General features: G+C 35.5%; 3 long non-coding RNA genes across 3 annotated transcripts; all 3 read left to right on the top strand.

Annotated features, from left to right (window-relative positions):
• Positions 1-2,790: 2,790 nt before the first annotated feature.
• LOC103471289 (uncharacterized) lies at positions 2,791-5,154 on the top strand. The gene is made up of 4 exons (XR_014089525.1): positions 2,791-3,149; positions 3,237-3,362; positions 3,550-3,651; positions 3,751-5,154. It is a non-coding gene; the product is annotated as an uncharacterized LOC103471289 (long non-coding RNA).
• A 1,277-nt stretch (positions 5,155-6,431) lies between these two features.
• LOC145553216 (uncharacterized) lies at positions 6,432-9,095 on the top strand. Its single transcript, XR_014089526.1, has 3 exons — positions 6,432-7,111; positions 8,095-8,415; positions 8,575-9,095. It is a non-coding gene; the product is annotated as an uncharacterized LOC145553216 (long non-coding RNA).
• Positions 9,096-12,578: 3,483 nt separating this feature from the next.
• On the top strand, positions 12,579-15,369 carry LOC145553152 (uncharacterized). Its single transcript, XR_014089398.1, has 4 exons — positions 12,579-12,945; positions 14,239-14,559; positions 14,771-15,031; positions 15,119-15,369. It is a non-coding gene; the product is annotated as an uncharacterized LOC145553152 (long non-coding RNA).
• Positions 15,370-21,582: the final 6,213 nt, after the last annotated feature.

Genomic DNA, 21,582 nt, shown 5'->3' with positions numbered 1-21,582 from the left:
AAAATAAAAGTCCTTTTAAAAGAAGCAAATAGAGGAAGAGAGTTCTCGACAGCAAACAGTCCAAATTCAGCCGAGCAAAGCTTCCTGTTGTGCTCCTTTGTCTCCTTGTCCGTCCGTCCGTGCGTCCGTCCATGGTCTTTAACCCACATATCATTGGGTTGCTGGATGGCTGAAAATGAGGCAGGTACATCCTGGACAGATTGCCAGTTCATCTCAAGGCATCAGAGAGACACACATGACCATGTATAGACACACACACGAACGGCAATTCAGAGTCACTCATAAACCCAGCAGATAAGTGTTTGAACTGCAGGATGTGGGAGGAGGCTGGAGAACCCAGAGAAAACCCACTCAAGCAGCAGGACAACATGCAAACGGCCTGCAGAGAGACTCCAGCCTGGCTTTCAGTCTTCTTCCTACAAGGTGACAGTGATGCCAGCTCCACCATTGTGCAGCCTGCAGATCATACAGCAATGAGAAAACTGGAGGACAGTTTTGACTAGCTTTCATGCAGACTGACTTGAATATATTGACATCAAAAACATATTTTCAGTAGTTTGCAGCATTAACATGGTCAGTGTATTTTTAGACTTCCTCTGTTGTCTTCACTTCTCAGAAGGAAAGGTGTTGGGTGTTAAAAAAAAAGAAATCAGCTTTTGTGTTAGCTGTTACAGGTGATGACAAAATATTGCTTTATATGCAGTTAAAATTAACTTTCATGGGTTCGTTTGAAATTGTAAGAAGTTGCAATTTGTAAATGTTCCTGCATTCGCTTACAACACTAATTTAGCATTAGATCTGGGGTAACTGGGCTTTTTGCTGTTCAAACTATGTTAAGTCTTTAAAAGGTGACGTGCCTGTAAGCAATTAAAAAATAAAAAAAACTGTGAAAAGCTTGTTTTTGTTTTGGACTACAGTGGAAATGTAACACAAGTTGGCTTGATGGGGGCAGCAGAATTGACTAAACTGTCACCACTTCCTTTTTCACCTCGGCACAGCTTCGTCTGCTCAGTCCGATCAGTAACAAGATGACTTTTAAGCAATTCAGCTGCACAATGGTGTCTGGTAGCTGGTTTAAAATAACGGCTGTGGTTGGAATACTGGTGGTGCTACTAGAGGTATCCTGGGGTGAGTTGGAAATTTGTTTTCTTAAAGCTGATAAAAAAAATGCTGTAAATGACACGGTTGAAAAAATGTTAAATAACATTAAAATAAACTGAATACAAAATGAGAATATTTCATGTTAAGAATTACCTGAACATCAATTTACATTTTAGTTAGAAAGTGTAGAGTCACAGCTGTTCTGTTATTTGAACAGTTCGACTCACATGAACTTAGAGAATGTGAAATACATTCTCTAAGTTGTAATAGATGTGTAATTGGTCCCGGACTCTGAGAGCTATATGAGGCACATCACTAATCTGTATCATGAAGACAGATATTAAAATTAAGATTAAACAACATCACCATCTAGACCAAATGTGACCTCTTTCCAAATTGACCTCTCGCCATCAACGCCTCCGCACCTTTAGCCAGCTCTACACTTTGGGTCCAGAACCTCTGGGTCACAGTTTAGACTTATTTCAAACACTGCAAAGAAAAGATCAGCTCTCCATCTTTTCGATTATCTTTTCATAGCTGTAGAAATAAAGGACGTTAGTGTTTAAAATTCAGATATTTAGCAAGCTGAAATGTATTTTCAATTTACTTTTCATTTACTGTTCTCTAGGTTCAGAAAATCAGTTGCAGGTGAAATTAAATTTTTAAAAAAAGGAAAAGAAAAACATGGTACATTCATTTAGAGAAAAATAAAATAAAATTCACAAAGAAACTCTAAAGCTAAAGATTTTTTTATTTCCCCTTCCTTGTTTATTCATCTTTGTTTCCTTACTTCAGTCTGTTCTATCATCCATGTAAGATGTAGTGCTGGTCTTCTGTTTGGCATTATTTCTAATGAAAAGGAAGAACATTTGACACCCAAATCTCAGTTTGGACATGAAGCATAAATGTTTAGATTCCATCTTGCATATTGTTAAACCATTGTTAAAAAAAGAGCATTTGAAATTAAGAAATCCCACAACAATTCTAGCTTTAGACCTGTGAAATATGAATTGTTTTAGTCCTAAAGCACATTCATCCAAGACCCACTGAGAAAGATTCCTTGAAATTTTCTGATTGGTTTCAGATTCCCTTTGAAATAGGATTTATATCAGGTGTGGTGCAACTGGAAATACATGACATTTGACACAAACTTGTGATTTATTATTCAATTTGTAACTTTTGAGCATCATTTTTGGTGCTTTGTTTTTAATTGCTTTGTTTTTTTTTAAACTTGCAGGTGCAGAAACTTACTGTGATTTCAGAAAAGATGGAGCTCAGTGTTTTGGATCTTTGGGGGGAGCAGTCCTCCTCCAGCTGATGAATAACATTTCAGAAATACCTAAATATGAATGCAAACATAACACATCAAAAATCATGAGGGGTACATTCAATAATTCTCAGCTAATTGGTCTTCAGAACAGACATACCTTCATTCTCAGTAATGGTACATTAATAATAACAAACCTGAGTAGAAATGACAGTGGTACTTATACTCTGGAAACCTTTGGCTCAGATGGAAAGAGTTTAGAGAAGAAAACTCTTCAGTTGAATGTTGAAGGTAAATAATTAATTTGTTCTACTGTCAGATTAAATTATTTTGATCAATCATCTTATTTATAACAAATGCTATATTTAACAGTGATGCCATTTTTTCCCTTTTTGCTTTCATTAGAAATTATATAAAAAGTTTCTTGTGAAATAGCACAGATATGGATATTATGTAGTTTCTTTGACTAGCTAAACTAAAACGCTACTATATTATTAAATTACAAATGTTTCTCTTTTAGCTCCAGTGTCCTCCGTCCAGCTTGTCTCTCAGTGTTTGTCCCAGGGACAGATAAATGTGTCCTGTCTCTCTGAGGGAGGGGACAGTCGTCCCCAGTACAGCTGGACTCTGGATGGACACTCACTGAGAGACTCTGAGCTTTTCTCTGGAAATAATGAGTCTAACATCATCGTTCTGAGACAGAACATCTCAGGACGTCTGGTCTGTTCAGTCAGGAACCAAGTCAGTTTCATCTTGAGGGAAATACAAATATCTACATGTGGTGAGTTTGAATAAGCTGAATACATTTTGATCAACTTAAAACTAAAAAGATTGCTCCCTACATCAACTACCTTTTCTTTGCTCACAGTCTTCATAAACTGTTCTGTGAATGGGACAGAAATATCTACCTGGATGTTTCAAGAATATGACAGCCTATGTGTTGAACCAACAGGAAACCCTTCACCAGACACATCTAATAGAAAAGTTATTCTGGGTAAGGAGTAACTTTAATTCAACAACTTATTTTTAACGCAACTTTGAATCAAACCTAGAGGATTGATCAATCTTGTACAGTACATTAACAAGTGAAAATGTAGTAATGAGAGTTCATTTTTTTAAATGTACTTATTTATTTTATTTTTATGTATTTTAGTTGTGTTATTATTATTTTTTTTGAACAGAATGGTGGCCAGTAGTAGCTGGTGCACTTGGAGCTCTGATAACTATCATAGCTGTAAGCTCTGCAATCATCCGTATCAAGAAGAAGAAAAAAAACAACAGAGGTAATAAAGTTATTTCTTAGTGATGACATTAACACTTGAACGTTGAAGCAAAACACATCCAGTTGACATCCTGTGCTATAATTTCCCATTCTTCTGTAGTGGAGGAAGATAATGTAGAACTGACCAATGATAACGAGAGGAGAAGGAGAGAGGAGCGATCGGTGGACGTCCAAGCAGAGTACAGCCAAGTGACGAAGAAACCTCGGCATTCTGATGTTACATTATCAGATGATGTGTATGCAAAGGTACATAAGCAAACCTCAACTAGATAAATTCATGTTGTCTGCATTATACTGAAATCAAGAAAGAAGAGAAGAATTCATAACCAAATATCTGTTTTTCCTAGATTTTGAGCGCACATATAAGTTATATCTTTGTGTCAAATAATTCAGTCTTTAGGATCTGTGACTTTAAAAGCCTTCAATTTTTTTAACAAGCTATGTGTCTGTGAACTAGTTTAGATTTACTGCCTCAAAAAGTTGATGAATGTGCTTTTATTGATGTTCTTTTCTTGTTTGTGTTGACCGTACATGTTGATGAACTGTAAAGTTGAGATAAAAGTTGTGTAAAGTTGTGTGTCATCAGTTACAAGTTGTAGCCAACCGTATTTACAATCGTCTTATATAGATGTGATCAGAGTAGCTTAGTGTTGCAAAATGAGCTGCACTGCTCTTAATACGGAAGAGAATTAGGGTCACTGAAAAAAAATTAAAACAGTTCTGAGTTTAATCTCAGAATTCTGAGATTAAACTCAGAATTCTGAGAGATTTTTCAGAATTAATTCTCAGAATTAATCTCAGAATTATGAGATTAAAGTCAGAACTTTTTTTTTTTTTTCCTGTGGCCCTAATCCTCTTCCGTATTTTAATCTCCTCTCTATTGAATGAAAACATTTTGTCCAGCAAGGGAGGGGCAACAATAAAAGTTTGTTTTCCACCACCCAGACTCCATAATGTCTAATGAAACATGTTATGATACAGTATGTTTGAGATTTTTAAGAAGTTTTTAAAAACTATGCAAGCAATGGGACTATGAACATTGGTACAGACACACAATACTTTGGAAACACATAAAACACACTTAAATGATGCTGATATCTTTTGTTCTCTTCTTGTCGTTTCTTTAACTTAAAAATGTGAACTGAGTTTCTCCTGTCTTTTTGTATCTCTGCTTTTTTGTCCAAGGCAAAGATCTCTGATCTTTTTTGACAAGGTCAGAGATCTTAAGTCAAAAATGATCTTGACTTAACATCATTTCTAACCCTCAATGAAAAATCCCCATCAATAGTCCTGATATTTTAGGAATTCGGTCTCATCCAGAGGATGACACGTTTCCAGAATAGGTTACCATGGTGATGGACCCAGTTCAGAGGTTAACCAGCTGTGCAATAACAATCTTAACTTGAAGTAACTTTGATAACATTGACTAATCCCACTTCCTTGTTCATGTGTATTATTTTATACTGCTATCATGTTTGAAATAAATAAATAACTTCTGAGTGCATTTCTTTGTACATTCTTTTAAGCGTTTAAAGGTACTGAATACTGATATGCAGTAGATAAAATGTCGAATAACTTCATATTATACTATTTTCTCCATGTATTTAGTGCAGGGGTCAGAAACCTTTGTAACACTAAGAGCAGTTTTGTCCTAAGTGCAGCTAAAACAAATTTGTTTAGAGCTGCAGAAGCAACATGACTGAAAAATATAGCTTGTTTTCATCATATATATACTATGAAAAATTTGGGGGTTTTAAATTAAATAATCCTATATTTGTTTTAGTTATACTAGTAAATATTATTTTGAATCGGATATTTACAGTTTATAGAAAATTATCTAAAAAAGGATGTCATTTGCTAATGGTTTGTGGCTTTCCCTTATATTTTTCATACTTACCCCACTTTTTTCAGAAAAGATTTTATGCTTATATCAAATATTTAAAGAATAAAGAAGGTCAAAAATGACATCTTTTGCCTCTGCAATGTTCCGTTTTTCCACTCTAGAATTTTTTTAAAGCTAAATAAATTTTGTCTGGTGTCATGGTACATGCAGGCTTTACCTTTTAATCACTGTGGTGGCAAAAGAACCTGGTGAGACGCAATGAAGGTCCTGTTTCATTTTCCAATCTAAAACTTTATCAAGCAGTCATCACTTCCTTTTTCCACCACTGCTGACATAGTTTCTGTCTTTCCATATATTAGTCATACCAGACAGTTTTTAGTTTTTGGTGCTGCATTTCGTCTGACTATCATGAAAGGTGTTTTCGGACTATTGGTGATGCTACTCAGAGTATCACAAGGTCAGTGGTTATTTTTAATTTTTAGAACCATATTTTTAAGTTTTTTTGCTAACAACACCGATTTTAGTTAAGGCTACTGAATGATCTGTAAAAAACAGACTTAACACTCCTAAATGGGGTTAGGGTTTCGGTTTTTTGCAAAACAAAAATGTTGATTCGATGAGACTGGGGAAGTGATATAATGTCAAGATAAAACTTTGCACTCAGTTTCGTGATATTTTGTACCACCTTTGACAGCCACTGCGTTGCTTTCTTTCTTTTTAAAGAAATGTGGTTTTGACATTTCCCTACAATACATATTTGCTGTCAAATTGTTGAAAAGTCAATGCTCAGCTTTTATTAGTGTAAATTGAAAATCAGTCAATATATCACAGTTGCTCATTTTCCATTGAAACCCTGCCAATATGGTTTATATTGGGGAAACTAATACAAAAAAAAAAAAAAAATTCCTGTTGACATTTCTTTTCTTGAGCAGCAGTGGAGACTTTCTGTGATGGCAGACAAGATGGAGCTCTGTGCTATGGAGCTTTGGGTGGAAGTGTGGAACTCCGGCTGATGGACAGTGCCTCAGAAATACGCAGATACAAGTGGAGGAAGAAAGTATCAATGACCAAAAACTACCAAATGATTTTCACAGGCGAAAAGAACAAGATTAAAAAGAATACTTTGAGTAGCAGGTCTGTGTTTATTCCCAGTAATGGAACGTTGAGGATCAATAACCTGAACAGCACTGACAGTGGTGAATACACACTTGAGTTTTTTGACTCAAATGAACAAAAAAATCCAAAACAGGCTCTACAGTTGTTAATAGAAGGTAAATCTTTTTGCCGTCTATGTCTTTCAAACTTTGAAAGATACTTTGTAATCATGTCAAAAGCCATCTCTGTGTGTTTCTCTTAGCTCCAGTGTCCTCTGTCCAGCTTGTCTCTGAGTGTTTGTCCCAAGGACTAGTAAGGGTTTTCTGTCTTCCTGAGGGAGGGGACAGTCCTCAGCTCAGCTGGACTCTGGATGGACATGCACTAACAGACTCTGAGATCCTCTCTGGAGATAATGAGACAAACTTTATTGTCCTGAGACAAAATATCTCTGGACGTCTGTCCTGCTCAGTCAGGAATCATGTCAGTCATGTCTCCAGAGATCAAACTGTGTCTGTCTGTGAAGGTGAGATAATTTACTTTGACCAAATATTTGTTTTATTGTCTTGTTAAATGCAGCAGTTTGCAAACTTATTGCCACTAAACCTTTTGAACCGTCATGCAACTATAAACTGCAGGGTGTTTCAAATTGATTTAATGATGACCACTGCAAATTGGAACATAATCCAGACTTGAAAGTTGATGCTGATTGATGCTCTCCATTGACTTTGACGGACCTTTAGCTTTATTATTTTGCAAAAAGGAACATATATAATTTTCCCTGTAGTTTCCAATGTGTGAAGACGACAGAGCAACACAACTGAGAAGCTCCAGCTATAACTTGAGCTAAAGATGACTGCATTTTGACTCAGTTTGCATGGCATACATTCGTATTAAGTCTTCCTGTGAAAACTGTTTATCATTTTTCTCTTTAATGTTATGCACTACTTTGTGTTGGTCTGTTACTCAGTATTCTAATGAAATGCATCTAAGATTAAGGTTCTGATGTGACAAAATGAAAAATATATAAGTAGTACAAACAATTTAAAAGGGTGCTGTATCCAAAAGTACCAAATCTTGACCCTGTATTAATAAATGTCACACATAAAATTTATAAACAGTAACATATGTACTTTACGACTGAGACAGGATTAACTTCCAAGATACCACACTTTATTTTAAAATAACATAGCTTTAGTTTTCATATGTGCTTCTTTTAGTTCTGTGCAAATGTTAGTTTTTCTGTTGCATTTAATAATAAAAACTGGTCACGTTTTCATATGAAGATGCAAATAAAACTTATGAATTGAGGTTTTCTGTTAAGAGCAAGCAAACAATAATTGCAAATCATAGCTGAATTGATAAAATAAACAATCATTTAAAAATGAACAAAAACTAATAAATTATGACCTGTAAAATAAATGGAAGCATATTTGCAGGAACTGCAGCATTGTCAGGAGTTTTGTGTGTAAGTGGACTCTCACAAAAATGACTCTCATCTACTTGCAGAAATGGAAACTTACTGCGATGGCAGGCAGGATGGAGCTCAGTGTTATGGACCCGTGGGGGAAACTGTGGTCCTCCATCTGATGGATAGCTTGTTAAAAATACCTAAATATGAATGGAGACATCAAAGTTCAACAATCCTTAAGGGCAAAACAAACACATTTTTTCCACATCCCCTCCAGAGCAGATATCTCTTAATACCGAGTAATGGTACATTTACTATAAAGAACCTTATGAAGGCTGACAGTGGTGAATATACTCTGGAAACATTTAACTCAGATGGACGGAAAACAGGGCAACATACTCTTCAGTTGACTGTTCAAGGTGAATTTCCTCTTTTTTTCAGATAAAGTTATGGCAATGTATCATATCTTTAACACAGATCTTTATACATTTTCTGTTTATTATTACAAACTTTGAAAAAAAGAGACCAAAGGTGTGTTCATTTCATGACTATTTCACAATTTATTGTCTCTCCTTCAGCTCCTGTGTCCTCTGTCCAGCTAGTTACTGAGTGTTTGTCCAAGTTAGAGCTGAAGGTGTCCTGTCTCATAGTGGAAGGGGACAGTCCTCAGTACAGCTGGACTCTGGATGGAAACACTCTGACAGATTCTGAGCTCATTTCTGGAAACAATGGGACAAACATCATCATTCTGAGACAAAATGTCTCAGGACGTCTCCTCTGCTCAGTCAGGAATCACATCAGTCGTGTCTCCAAAGGAGAATTCATTTACCCGTGTAAAGGTGAGAGTAAAATCATCCTAATGCTTCTTTTAAATATTTAGTGTTTTAGATTGCCTAGAAAATTATGTCATCCAAGATATTTTTTTTACATGAACATATCTTATGACATTTTAAGATGATTGATTGAACCACCACAGCAATTTTACACAGATGGACACATTGCCCTGCACTATGTTCACCAAGACTTCTGTCATATATTTAGTATTTACTGCATTGTGTTTTCACTGTACTGTATTGATGCTAACATAACTCTTGGTTCTTGTTTCTCAAGTCTCAACAGATACTTCTCTGCTCAGATGTGGTTTGATGTTTGCTGCAGCCGTTCTTATATGTGGTGGGATGGGCCTCTATTTCAAATGGAAGGAGACAAAATATAAGGAAATGTTCATCACACCACGAAGAAAAGAGAATCCAGAGGACTTTCAAGTTATTGAACAAAGTAATTTGACTGATGTTTAAGTCCTACCCTTTGCAGGTATCTTGTTAATGTGTAAAGAGTTTAGCAACTCAAAAGTTCAGAATAAGAATATCTGCTCTATTTTAACATCTTTAATATCTTTCCTGACATTTAATATAAACATGTCTTGTTTTCTTAAATGTAAACTGAACCTATTGCAAATATGTATGATTTGTCGTATTCTTTAACATATGAGTTTGTTAAAGTAAACCGTACTATCTTGTTAATGTGTGAAGATTTCAGCAGCTCATTTTAAATGCCAGAGAAAAAGTCTGAATAACTTTTATTTTAACATCTATACAAGTATCTATCCTGACATTTAATATAAACATGCATGTTGATTTAAATATAAAATTTTCATTGTTAAACTAAACCGTAATATTATACAAGTTGTACTTTATGTATTTGATAGAGAGCAACTGATGGTTCACAGACATTCGTAATTTAATTCTAATTAAAATTTGAAAAACACTATTGATCCCAAAGGAAAATTAAATGTTGTTGTAACTCATTAATTCAAAGTCTTCAAAGAGTTATTAAGTGATAGCTGTTTGCAGGAAAGATCTCTTGATTAAGTTTTGGACTTTGAAATTATGTATACTTTTCCAACTTTAAGAAGCCTTTCAGATATATATATATATATATATATATATATATATATATATATCATTGCTTCTAATACTTGAAAATAAACTAAAGACTTACCTGTTTGTCATTTATCCTGTTTTATTTTTAGTTGTGCAAATGTAATGAATGACTAACTGGTTCTTTCATAAACGCCGACTCAAAAATCAGAGTGTGGTGCTGAAGTCGAGAATCTGTTTAAGTGTACAACATCCTCAGTTACAATTTACTTAATTGCTCTACTTTCAGATAAACATGCAACTCAGATACACGTGTTGCACCTTTACTAGGTGTGAAGGTGCAACACACACAAAGAAGAACAAAAGTGTTTTCTTTTGTTTTTCTTTACAATCATTCAGATTAAAATGTGTTTTTGATACATTTGATTGATCTGTTCCTCTTGGCTCATTTAATGAGTTTTTTTAAAGTAATGTTTCTCTTGTTAAAATTATTACAATGATTTTTTTCTCAAAGTCCTTTCTTTTATTTAATCCCAAACATAGTGATGACGTCTACTGACTGTGCAGCACAAGATAATGACATTGAAATGTATAACCCCAAAAATATACTTCAACACTATCCATACTCATCAAAAGTAACAAAAAAAAAAAATAGCAGGAGAGAGAGAGAGTGATTAGTAGATGGTAGTATTATCTCAGCCAGGAAGGCATCAGACAAGTGGAATGTGAGACCAGATGTAACCTCTTTTGAGAGAAAAAAAAATTGAAGGAATACATAAATTTAACAGTAAAAATAACAGGAAATAATGCAAATTGAAGAACATTAGAAGCCAAAAGAAAGAAAACGTCTTAGGTTTGCACTCCAGCACCTTAAGCCAATAGCAGCATAACTAAAGAGAAAACTTAGGCCAGTCTAACTGTAAACTTTATCAAAAAGGAAAACTTTAATCCTTGTCTTAAAAGTAGACAGAGTGTTTGCCTTAAAACTGGGAGCTGATTTCACAGGAGAAGAGCCTAATAACTAACATTCTGCCTCCTATTCTATGATTAGAAATTGTCTGAACCCTTGAGCCTGATTCAGCAAACTGGTAAACTTGCAATCTGACAGCTGAGTGTTCAGTTTTTTCTCAGTGCCACCATAGCAAAACGTTTGCCATGGAGGGAGGTGTTTCGTGTTTGGTTGAGAAGTGATCACACTCTCATCATTTCTTTTCTCATCTGTGGGCTTCTCTTCTCAGGCTGATTATGAATAGGAGCTATTTTACACCTTTCTGGATAGTTTATTTGCACAAAGTAGTGTGGGAGCTGCTAGAGAGAAATGAAAGCCGTTGTTGGACTATTGATAGTGCTACTGAGAGTATCACATGGTGAGTTTTCCTATATTTATTTATTTATTTTTTTAAAAGTCGGGCCTAGTGTGAAACAGTTGTTAGAGCGAGTGTCCAACATACAGAGGCTATAGACCTCAATGCTGTCGTCCTTAGTTCGACTCCTGTTCTCGATGCCTTTGTCGAATGTCGTCCCCTCTTTTCTCTGCCCCCTTTCTGTCTGACGTCTGGTCTGCTCAGTCTGGACTCAAGTCAGCCACGCCTCCGAGGAAAAAGCTCTACTGGTTTGTGAAGGTGAGACATAACCTGGATCTTTGTAACCAGACGCGTTATAACACACATTGTTTTTGACATTAGGAAACCAGAACATGATCATTTTGCAATTCATTAATTTAAAAAACTCATCTGTGCAATATGATTGTCAAAAAGGAAGAGTTCTCTTCAATACCAAATCATAAAATTATAAAATGATCCAGCGTACTCTGCAGTATATTTTGGCCAGAAATATTAATACAAGTTGTAGCTGACTTTGCTGTTTCGTTCCAGTATAACCACTGGTTGTTGTTGCTCTTGTCTCCAGATATCTCTCTGCTCATACACGGTTTGCTGTTTGGTTCAACTACTCTTTCCTGTTCTGGCATCTGGCTCTATTACAAATTGAAGGAGACCAAATACAAGGAGTTTGTTGATCACACCACAAAGAAAAGAGAATCCAGATGACTTTAATGTCATTGAACAGACTCATCTATCTCATGTTTTTATAAATTTCTCCTTCCTGTGTTTTTACAATTCAGGAGATCAACGTCCTTAAGAAATTCAGAAAATTTAATTACAACTCTGCTTTGAGTCTTCTATGATTGATTGTATATCAGATATGAATTGTATGAAAGATTTTAAGCCTATGTACAACCGTGTTAAAAAAACAATGTTTTATTGTGCAGGGATTCCAGTTTAAATCTAGTAATCAGTTAAAGAAAAGAACAGATTCTGTGTCATCTGTCAGTTTGGTTTTTACACATTTGGCAAAAAGCTTGCTACAAGGTGACAGTGATACCACCTTCACTATTGTGCAGCCTGCTGATCCTCAATGAGAAAACGAGTTCAGTTTTCACTGACGTTCATGCAGACTGACTTGAGTATAACGGCAGCAAAAATATATTTCCAGCAGTTTGCAGTATTAGCGTGGTCAGAATATTTTTAGACTTCCTCTGTTGTTTTCACTTAAGAGCTCTCACAGTTAAAGGCGAAGTGACGAGAGAATGTCAGCTTTTGTGTGAAATTGGTTAAAAAAGTTTAAATAAAAGCAGTTTATAAGACGGTAAATTTTTGTTTTATAATTAGTTAACTTTTATTGGTTCACTAGAAATGGTAAGAAGTTGGAATTTGTAAATGATTCAGCATATTTACTTGCAACACTAATTTTGTACAGGATCTGGGGTAAATTGATGGGCTTTCACTGTTCAAACTATCTTTAAGATTATATGCAATCACAAAAAACTGTGAAAATCTCGTTTTTGTTTTGGACTACAGTGGAAATGTAACACAAGTTGGCTTGAGGGGGGCAGCAGAATTGACTAAACTGTCACCACTTCCTTTTTCACCTCCGCACAGCTTTGTCTGCTCAGGCCGATCAGTAACAAGATGACTTTTAAGCAATTCAGCTGCACAATGATGTCTGGTAGCTGGTTTAAAATAACAGCTGTGGTTGGAATACTGGTGGTGCTACTAGAGGTATCCTGGGGTGAGTTGGAAATTTTAAAAAATGTTTTATAACAATAAATAAACTGAATACAAAGTGAGAATATTGTATGTTGAGAACTGTCTGAATATCACTTGAACTTTGTTAAATAGTAGTCACAGCTGTTCTGTTATTTCAACAGTTAGATTCACACATGAGCGTAGAGAATGTGAAATATAGCTTAATAAATGTGTAATTGGTCCCACTCTCTGAGAGCTATATGACATACAGCATCGATCTGTAGCATGAAGATTGAGATTAAACTAAAGATGTTCAACAACATCACCACCTGGACCAAATGTGACCTTTTTCCAAATTGACCTCTCGTTGATCTGCCAATGGCCAGAAGCATGCTATCTGCTAAACCTCGCCATCCAGGTCTCCGCACCTTTAGCCAGCTCTACCCTTTGGGTCCGGAACCTCTGGTTTTGGACTTATTTCAAACCCTGCATGAAGAAAAGATCGGCTCTCCGTCTATGAGATTATTTTTTTTGCAGCTGTAGAAATAAAGGATGTTACTGTTCAAAATTCAGATATTTACCAAGCTGAAATGTATTTTTCAATTAATTACTGATTAGTTACTGTTCACTAGGTTTGCAGTTGCAGGTGAAAGTAAATAAAATAAAATAAAAACATGGTACATGCATTTAGACAAAAAACAGAAAATTCACAAAGAAAGTAGAAAGCTAAAGATTTTTTTTTCCCCATCCTTGCTTGTTTATCCTTGTTTCTTTTTTCCAGTCTTTTCTATAATCCAATATGTTTCACATATAAAATGTAGTATAGGTCTTCTGTTTGACATTATTATTTTTATTGCAAAGGAGGAAAATGTGTTTTCCGAATAACAAACTGACGTTAAGTTATCGTGACGTCAGTTTGGGCGTCAAGTATAACTCTTTAAATCCCATCTTGCATATTGTTAAACCATTGTAAAGTAAAAAAAAAAACATTTGAAATTTAGAAATCCCACAGAAATTTCAGCTTCAGATTCATAAAATGTGAATTGTTTTATTGAATAATTATCCCAGTAGAAGAACATCTCTTTAATGAGAGTCCAAAGGCACGTTCCCCCAAGATTCACTGTGAAAGATTTTTATAACGTGTCTGATTGGCTTCAAGGTTTTCTTGAAAGTGGTATTTATCTCAAGAATGTCAGGGAAATACAAAAAACAATGCTAATAAAATACAAAAAAACAAGAATTTTGAAACAAACTCATGATTTATTATTCAATTTGTAACTTTTGAGCATCATTTTTGGCGCTTTTTTTTAATTGCTTTTTTTTTTTAAACTTGCAGGTGCAGAAACTTACTGTGATTTCAGAAAAGATGGAGCTCAGTGTTTTGGATCTTTGGGGGGAGCAGTCCTCCTCCAGCTGATGAATAACATTTCAGAAATACCTAAATATGAATGCAAACATAACACATCAAAAATCATGAGGGGTACATTCAATAATTCTCAACTAATTGGTCTTCAGAACAGACATGATTTCATTCTCAGTAATGGTACATTAATCATAACAAACCTGAGCAGAAATGACAGTGGTACTTATACTCTGGAAATCTTTGGCTCAGATGGAAAGAGTTTAGAGAGGAAAACTCTTCAGTTGAATGTTGAAGGTAAATAATTAATTTGTTCTACTGTCAGATTAAATTATTTTGATCAATCATCTTATTTATAACAAATGCTATATTTAACAGTGATGCCATTTTTCCCTTTTTGCTTTCATTAGAAATTATATAAAAAAACCAACTGGATATGATGTATTTTTTTGGATTAGCTAAATTAAAACTCCACTATCATTAAATAAAACAAATGTTTCTCTCTTAGCTCCAGTGTCCTCCGTCCAGCTTGTCTCTCAGTGTTTGTCCCAGGGACAGATAAATGTGTCCTGTCTCTCTGAGGGAGGGGACAGTCGTCCCCAGTACAGCTGGACTCTGGATGGACACTCACTGAGAGACTCTGAGCTTTTCTCTGGAAATAATGAGTCTAACATCATCGTTCTGAGACAGAACATCTCAGGACGTCTGGTCTGTTCAGTCAGGAACCAAGTCAGTTTCATCTTGAGGGAAATACAAATATCTACATGTGGTGAGTTTGAATAAGCTGAATAGATTTTGATCAACTTAAAACTAAAAAGATTGCTCCCTACATCAACTACCTTTTCTTTGCTCACAGTCTTCATAAACTGTTCTGTGAATGGGACAGAAATATCTACCTGGATGTTTCAAGAATATGACAGCCTATGTGTTGAACCAACAGGAAACCCTTCACCAGACACATCTAATAGAAAAGTTATTCTGGGTAAGGAGTAACTTTAATTCAACAACTTAGTATTAACACAACTTTGAATAAGACCCAGGATCCTCAAACAACTGGCTTGAAGATCCTGCAACTCTTGTTTGGAAAAAAATTTGCAGAAAAAAAAAAAGGTCATGTGCAACACAATATTATTTCTTGTCGCATTTTAAGAGTGTGTAGTTTTCAATGATTGATTGCAAATTTTGCAGACAGACATATTGCAGTGGACTACTGTAACCAACATAACATAACATAACATAACATGTAGTATTGTGTTTTAACATACTATAACATAACTCTTGGTTCTTGTTTCTCAAATCTCAACAGATACTTCTCTGCTCACATGTGGTTTGATGTTTGCTGCAGGCGTTCTTATATGTGGTGGGATTGGCCTCTATTTCAAATGGAAGGAGACAAAATATAAGGAAATGTTCATCACACCACGAAGAAAAGAGAATCCAGAGGACTTTGAAGTTATTGAATAAAATTTGACTGATCTTTAAGTCCTATCCTTTGCAGGTATCTTGGTAATGTGTAAAGAGTTTAGCAGCTCAAAAAGGTCAGAATAAGAAGATCTGCTCTATTTTAACATCTTTAATATCTTTCTTGACATTTAATATAAAAATGTCTTGTTTTCTTAAATGTAAACTGAACCTATTGCAAATATGTATGATTTGTTGTATTCTTTCACATATGAGTTTGTTAAACTAAACCGTACTATTATTAAATTTATACTTTTGAAAGATGCTTACCTGATAGAGATCAATTTATAGTTCATAGGCGTTCATATGATTTACACTTTGAATTTATGCATATTTTTCCAACTTAAAAAGTCTTTCTATGTATCTGTTCATCACTGTAACTAATACTTTAAAAATAAACAAATATTTATTACCTGTTTGTCATTTATCTATTTTTATTTTCAGTTGTGCAAATGTAATGAATGACAAACCTGTTCTATGAACATTGACTCAAAAAATTATAAAGCAGTAGAGAGACTATATATACCACCTTCTGTCAAATTTTAATCCGAGTTTGATGGATTAAACGTTATCAAAGCCCGCCCCCTTTAATTACCCCCTCCCCCTCCCCCCATAGGACGTTTGTGACCTCCTGACCTTCCCCCATGGAAAGTTTGTGACCTCGTGACCTTCCCCTATGGAAACTTTGTAACCTCCCCCCTCCCCCCATAGTACGTTTGTGACCCTGTGACCTTCCCCTATGGAAACTTTCTGACCTCCTCCCCTCCCCCCATAGGACGTTTGTGACCCTGTGACCTCCGATACCCTTTAGTCAAATTTTAATCGGAGTTTGAAGGATTAATTGATATTAAACCCCTTCCCTCTTCCTGTGACCGGAAATTCCCCCACGAACAAAGACTTTAATCATACGGGAACTTTGTAACCTCCTGACCTCCCTCTGTGACCATCTGCTCACCGTTAACTCCTCCCGAACTCTTTGAATTAACCAATAGGAATCATTTACTTGTAAGTGAATAAATAAATATACTATATTCTAAACCATGTTGAATTAGATTAGGAATAATGTAACTATCTCCAGTTTTAAACAGATTGTCATGCTGTGTGTGCGTGCGTGTGTATCTGTCATTAAAGAATGGGGCTGGGGAGTCTTGCTGCATGTGCATGCATGCGTGTGTGTCCTCAAGCATGAGAAACCCACAGGATACGTCAGACATTCCTTCTGACAATAGCTTACAGTGCATTATTTGATGTTAGACTACCTCTGAAGGAAAACAACAGTTTAACTGTTTTACTACAATATTTAGCTTGCGGTGCGTTATTTGGTGTTAGACAACAGACTTAAAGTCTGGTAAGAGGGACAGACCTCTGTCCAGCACACCAAAGTATTTGTACCTGCATAAGAGCGGGTAGAACCCTCTGAAGGACAACAACAGTTTAACTGTTTTACTGCAATATTTAGCTTACGCTGCATTATTTGGTGTTGTTGTGACCTCCCGACCTCTCTTTGTGACCATCTGCTCGCTGTTAACTCCTCCCGAACTCTTTGAATTAACCAATAGGAATCATTTACTTGTAAGTGAATAAATAAATATACTATATTCTAAACCATGTTGAATTAGATTAGGCATAATGTAACTATCTCAGGTTTTAAACAGAATGTCATGCTGCGTGTGTATCTGTCATGAAAGAATGGGGCAGGAGAGCCTTGCTGCATGTGTGTGTGTGCGTGTGTGTCCTCAAGCATGAGAAACCCACAGGATATGTCAGACATTCCTTCTGACAATAACTTACAGTGCATTATTTGGTGTTAGACAACAGACTTATAGCTAGGTATGAGGGATACCTATGAAGGAAAACAACAGTTTAACTGTTTTACTGCAAATATTTAGCTTACGGTGCGTTATTTGGTGTTGTTGAACAGCAGACTTATAGCATGGTAAGAAGGACTGACCTCTGTCCAGCACAGTAAAGTATTTGTGTGTGTGCGCGTGTGTGTGTGCGCGCGTGTGTGTGTGTGTCCCTGCATAAGAGTGGGTAGGAACCTCTGAATGAAAACAACAGTTTAACTGTTTTACTGTAAATATTTAAGGTAGCACGACTAGTCAGTCCTTCATCCGTTCAGAAAACAGTCACTTAAATTTTAAACTCTATAGATACCTTTCTGTAACACCTGCTAGTGTGATACATTTCAGTAATAGTTCCTCATCTGTAAATGTATTTCTTAAGAATATGTGACAGGGACTAAACAGGCCCAGGTGAGGCTACTGCTCATATTTATCTTTAAGTTCTCCCCAAAGTTTAAAGTTTTTACACTGCACCACCACGCTCCAAGAGTTGCTCCAACAATTGTTTTGTTACCTTTAAAATTATGTGCAGCTTTTGTCTCTGACTTATACGTTGTTTGTTTTTTGATACTAATGATTCTTTCCTTCCATCTGTTATCTTACATGCTTAAGTGTGTTCACTAACAAAATATAGTACACCTGTAGTTGTTAAGGTTTCACTACTAAAAACGTATAAATGATCAGTGTCAACCATCAGTCTGTATTAAAATATTTAGAACAATTTCTATTTATTTAGATTTGATGTTTTGATGTGAGCACTTAGATTTCTATCGATTTATTGAATGATGCTCTATGTAAATATTTATCAAACTGAATGATTATTCAGGTTTTATATAGTTTTTGCTTTCCTTTCAATGTTTGTTGCACAAATTCAAATATATGCTGGCTATCGACCAACAATTCAATCAGTGAATCTTAGTTTTTTTTCTCAAGTAACCCCTCGTACAGAGACTTACTTACATCTTCTGACACTTGGTCCTACTTATAATAACATTGACTTGCTATTGCTACACTTTACCTAATAATAAAACATGCTCACTACACAACCAGGCTCCGAGAGTTGGTCACAATGTGGTAAATTGTTTTGTTACCTTTAAAAGTATCTACACCTTTTGATGCTGTCTGTTCACTAATGTTCACTAACAGACAGTAACTGATAAGTAACTGTAACTAATAAGCTTATAAATGATCAATGTGAAGCATTAGTATGTGTTCAAGAAGATCATATCAGTCAGACTAAAATATGATACTCAAAGGAATCAAAATTATAGTTCACAGAAAGGTAATGTATCCTTTTTAGGGAGCTTTGACTGTATGATAGGAATGATTGAAATATACTATGAAAATTCTGTATTTGCAGAATCCTGATAATAAAACTTCAATTGTGAACTGAATAATTAGATTGCAATTAGACACAAAAGAATCAACTGTTAATTAGTAATTATACTATGGAAATGACTAGCAAGATCTGAACAAACAAGAAACTTGACTACCTCAAGAGATTTCACTCGTAATGAACCGTCTGACTTTCTTTAGCCGACTAAATTTAATCTTACCAAATTTTTGCCGTAGAGCAAACAAGTACTGAGTTTGAAGCGGGTCAGATGCCTCCAGCCGTCTGCTAAAGCTAGACTCCGGCCTTCCTCACTGTAAAATAAAACATTCTGCTTAGTAAAAGAGTTCAAGTGAACATCACTTAATTCTCATCACCTTGTTGTTTGTATCTTAAACAAGCGGCAGGAACTTTTGGATTTAAAAAAAAAAAAGATGCTTTACAAGTTTATCTATTTAATTTGAGTCTGCAACAACTAGAATAAAATAAACTATTTGAAAGTGGTGAGAATTTTGGGTGGTAAATGTTTAACATTTTAACATACACAGACATTACTCCATTTCTACTCAAGCAAACCGAGAGGTTTTGAACAGTACAACTATGTCATGTAATGACATGTAGTAAATGTATTGCTGTTGCTGTAAGCAGAAAGTAAAATAAATTTTGCATTGAATAATATTTTGGATGAGTTTAAGAATATTGTTTGCCAAAATCACACAATGTAACTACACTTGTCTTTACATGTTGCAGTAATGAATCTTTTGAGACAATGTTTGCATAAATTTAAGTAACTACAACCTATTGTCTTGATTCAGTCAAATCTTCTATCCTGTATCTCCTGTACTCTGATATTCTACAGAATCTTTCTGTGAAAGCTTTGCTTGCTGGTCTTCTTCGTGCTTTGAATGCAGTATCTGGTTTCTCTTACTTAAACCGCCCAACTTGCACCTGATTGGCATGTTAGCCTTTCGATTCCCTCCCAGTGAGGCGGCGCTTCACAAAGCAAGCTGTTTGTCAAACTGTTGATCACCCTCAGAAGACATGGTGCCTGAGTTTTAGACACTAGTTGACAGCTCATCCAGCTTTTTTCTAAACGGCAGTCCTAAAAGTATGTATCTTTAAACTATGAACAAATACATACAATGTTATAATTATTCGATCCAGCGGTTATAGAAGTTTGATAATGCAATTCAGGGATGTTTGTTTCTTAATGTCAGTGTTCTGCTACTGGAGTGAGATAGTGAGAAAACAAGGAATAGGGTTAAACGAGGATCCGAAATAAAAATACAAAGATGATAGTTGTATTTACTGGGAGAAAGACTATGACTAGTTATCAGGACAGAATGAGACCCGTAAAACTGTGGGGTCCATGCAGGTATCTGCAGCCACCTGCTCCAACAATTTATTACCCTTTAGGAACCATGTCTGGACACAAGGAGCAGGAACATCACAACATCAAATGTATTTTTCAACTGTATATCAGTGATTTAAAACTATTTCTAATTTTTGATGCCATACGACAGAAAGCAAAGTTGTGCATGAATGTAAAAGTCAATTATTTTCTTCACCGACAGAAAAGTGTAACATGTTTATTATGAGTAGGATTAACTGAGCTGAAGGAAAACAAAGGAGAAATAAATATTCATTGATACAGAACCGAATCAGGAATATGAATTTATAAACTATTGAAACCTTCAAGAATCTTATGTTGTGTACGATATTTAAGAAAATAATACTGAAACCGCACTCATGAATTTCTTTATTTGACTGTATATCTAAAATATGTTACTTTTTATGTTGAACACCAGACACATCTCACCTCTTTCCCGCACTAAGTTTTTCACTTAGTTCCACGACTGCAGTGGATTTTATAGTCAGTCTTTAAAGCAGCACTGAGTCTGAAGCGATGGAGGAAATTTACGTCAATATGGAGCCTGTTAGACAAACTGCATCTAATCACACAGGTAAGAAAAACGTTACAGATAAATCTAGCATGTACTGCATTACATTTTGCTAAGGTTCAGGTTTTTCTTAAGGACCAAGCAGCTCCAAAGAGAGGCTCTGCCGCGGTGTGGCTTTGGGAATCCTGAATGTTTTACTTTTGGCCAAACTCATTGCCATCAGTGTACGCAGTGAGTCTTGTTCTAGTCATCTTAAAGATGAGTACATTTTATGTTTCTGTAATAAAAAATGTCATCGGCTCTTCTGAAATCAAACTGACCAAATAGCAACGGTTTGGAAAGAGTAAAGCTTGGTGACTCAAAGTGTTGCAGAGGTGAATCATTACACAGTGTTACATGAGTTTGATTCATTTTCAACAATGGATGCATTTTCAGCCATTTATGTCTGTAATATCTCCTCTTTTTCACACTATCTACCCAACGATTTATTGTTTAGTGTTACCTCAGTTTAAATTCTACAACCATAACCAAAATCATAAAACTATTTTATAAGTCTTAAGTGAAACTGCGATGCGACTTCTATTTTTGCAAACATGCTTGTTGATTTTTTTTTTCCAGCTCATGACATGACAGCAGATTTTTCTGCTGTCATGTCAAGTTTCCCCCCACGAACGCCAACTTTACTGAAACGACTCCACGAGCTGAAGACACTTGAAGGTTTGTCAAAACTTTGAAAAAATGTGGATCTCATTAACATGTCTAGAACCTTTTCCCCTCTGAA

The sequence above is a fragment of the Poecilia reticulata genome, chromosome 10 (genome assembly GCF_904066995.2).
Source record: "Poecilia reticulata chromosome 10, P_reticulata-male-v2, whole genome shotgun sequence".
In the NCBI taxonomy this organism is placed as follows: domain Eukaryota; kingdom Metazoa; phylum Chordata; class Actinopteri; order Cyprinodontiformes; family Poeciliidae; genus Poecilia; species Poecilia reticulata.
The sequence above is the reverse complement of the archived record's forward strand: the minus strand, read 5'-3'. Positions and strand labels throughout refer to the sequence as shown.